Genomic DNA, 2,842 nt, shown 5'->3' on the forward strand with positions numbered 1-2,842 from the left:
TAATAGTATCTGTAGTAATAATAGACGTGTGAAGTCGATCGGATGAGTGATTCTTGAGAAGTCCAGTGGCCAAACAAGCATGTTGCATATTTATATATGTGTTATAGTGTTAATTTTATATTATTTTCGTTTATGCATTATTATATTCATTGTCTCCTCTTTATCTGAATAAACACAAAACTTCACATTTGGGTATGTGCGTACATTTACACATACTTGTTGAACTAACACACTGTCTAGTTTTCAAACTTTATTTGTTATATATATTTTTTCTGATTATTTGTATCCTGTTTCTGCCACCACTGTAAGGCTATCTATTCCACCTTGGGATTAATAAAATGTTTTATATCAGTCAATACCTGACTAATCTAGTGTACATACTTTGCTGTTACTTTGCAGCGATGAAGGCTATTGAACACGACTGGATTTCAGGATAGTAAGGCAAAGTAAGATATCCATGTTGTTGTCTAATCTTGTGATTTGTAGCAACACCTGTTTGTGGTGGAAATCTTAACCAGCAGATGAGATTAGTCAGGTCAATGCAACTGGCCTGTAATTATTATTTATATTAAACACTGCTTGTTCAATACAAATAAAAAACGTCTTTATTGTGGAGAAATTCAAGGGTTACAGTCGCACAGGTTGAAGAGTTAAGAAACAAATCAACAAATATTAAAACTGAAATTATGAAATAAATTAAAATATAAAAAAGTAAATTTACATTATAAAAATATATTATCATTGGGCATATACATGATTTGCACATTTTGAATGTGTCTACTGGTGCAAAGGCCTTGTTGAGGTAGAAAACATTAGCATCCCATTAAGAGTTATACTCATTTAGAGAATGGTAGACCTACTCTATTTTAAAAGTGTCCTGAGATAACTTTTCTTATTAAATTGAGCTATATGCATAAAATTTAATTGAATCATTGATATAATGTGATCAAATATAAATATAAATAACTAGTTTTAATCATAAATTTAATTTCTTGATCTAACCCTAATTAAATTAAATACATTAATCTCATTTCTCAATTTGACACATTTCCAAATTGGATGTACAGTTTTATTATTAGTATTGTGCTTGTATGTCCCTCTATGTACACAAGGAAAACAGGTTTTAAGTTAATTTATTTGTCACACAACAAAATGTAAAGTTCTGTGGAGTGCGATAATTAAGGAGACAAGAGACGGAGATGCGTCGAGTCAACTTTATCTCCACTTCACATATAAACAAAACTCTGTACAGCAATTAAGGTGAACAACCGGCACGACCCCAAAACCATGATACTGACACCTTATACCTCTCCCTTAAAGTACAGTCTCCTGGAAGTCTCCGTGTCATTGTGAGTCACCACAGTTCTCCATTAGAATACTTTAAAGGTCGTTTCATTAAAGCTAATGAGTAAATTTGTAAATACTTAAACAAGAGCTTTTATTGATCAGACTTTTACCCTTATGACAGATTTTGACCAGATCAGTCGTACATTACAGGTTAAGAACGGCTGCATGTAAGAAAGTATAAGATAAAAATATGCCATATATTGGTACAGTGTCATATTAAACCGCTCGGAATTAATTCAAAACTAGCACCGACAGAAAGTTAAAGAGGAAGCAAGGTAGTGTGCAGTGTACTGACAGCTTTTTGCCTGGTCTGTTTTGGAACCAGAAAAACAAACAGAAAAATCTTCATGTAAGAAAAAAGATAAAAATCAAAAGCACCAGAGATTGCCCAAAAGGATACAAAACCCATTTATATTAACTACTGGTTGATGAGCATGCCAGCTGACAACAGATGGCTGTCAACAGTAAACTTGTAAATGATGTTCCAAAACAGCTGTGAAGTAACTCCGATATATTACCATATATTATACAAAACAAAGGTATAACCATGGTTAAGCAATTAACACCAGCAATCTTAAATGCATTCGTTAAATAGAGAAACAATAGCGAGCTATCTCATAAGACAAGCTAAGTTAAATATCAACCAGCCCATACCAGACACAGGTAAACGCAAAACAAAAGGAAAAAAACGTGAATCCAAAAACACAACCAAACATAAACACCCTTACTACCATACATCATTACAAACACGCACAAAAATCATAGCATGTCTCGTAACAGATTAACACAAAGCAATCCCCCAACAGACAACCAACGAAAGAAAAAAGAATTCTCCATGTATACTGTATAACAAAGCTACATACCTATACATATTCTGCACCGTTTAAATGAACTGATGGTAGTCATGTTTCCAATCCTGTCAGATCTTTCTGAATCACACAGTCTTTTTTTCCCGGTCCTGCAATTACTGTACACCTAGGACTTGAAATTTAAACGACAAGAAAGTATAATGAAAATCAATAATGCGCATGATATTGGGTCGTGTTCATTTAACTGCTTGGATTAATTCAATAGCACCGGAAGAAGTTAAAGAGGGAAGAAACAGGTGAGGTGTGATGGTACTGCAGCTTTTTGTCTGGTTTCTGTTTTGGAACCAGAAAAACAAACTAGAAAAATCTTCATGTAAGAAAAAATGATAAAAATCAAAGCACCAAAGATTGTCCCAAAAGATACAATAAGCCCATTTATATTAACTACCTGGTTGTATGAGCATGCCAGCTTGACAACAGAGTGGCTGTCACAGTAAACTTTGTAAATGATGTTCCCACACAGCTGTGAATGGGTACTCAGATATATTACATATATATGACATGAAAGCAAAGGGTATAACCATGTTAGAGCAATTAGCACAGCAATCTTGTTATATGTCATTCGTGTGTTATATTGTAGAGGATAACAGATAGCGAGGTATCTGTCATAAGACATAATGGCTAAG

The sequence above is a fragment of the Morone saxatilis genome, unplaced genomic scaffold, assembly GCF_004916995.1.
Source record: "Morone saxatilis isolate NCDOM2014 unplaced genomic scaffold, NCSU_SB_2.0 Contig8, whole genome shotgun sequence".
NCBI classification, from domain to species: Eukaryota; Metazoa; Chordata; class Actinopteri; family Moronidae; genus Morone; species Morone saxatilis.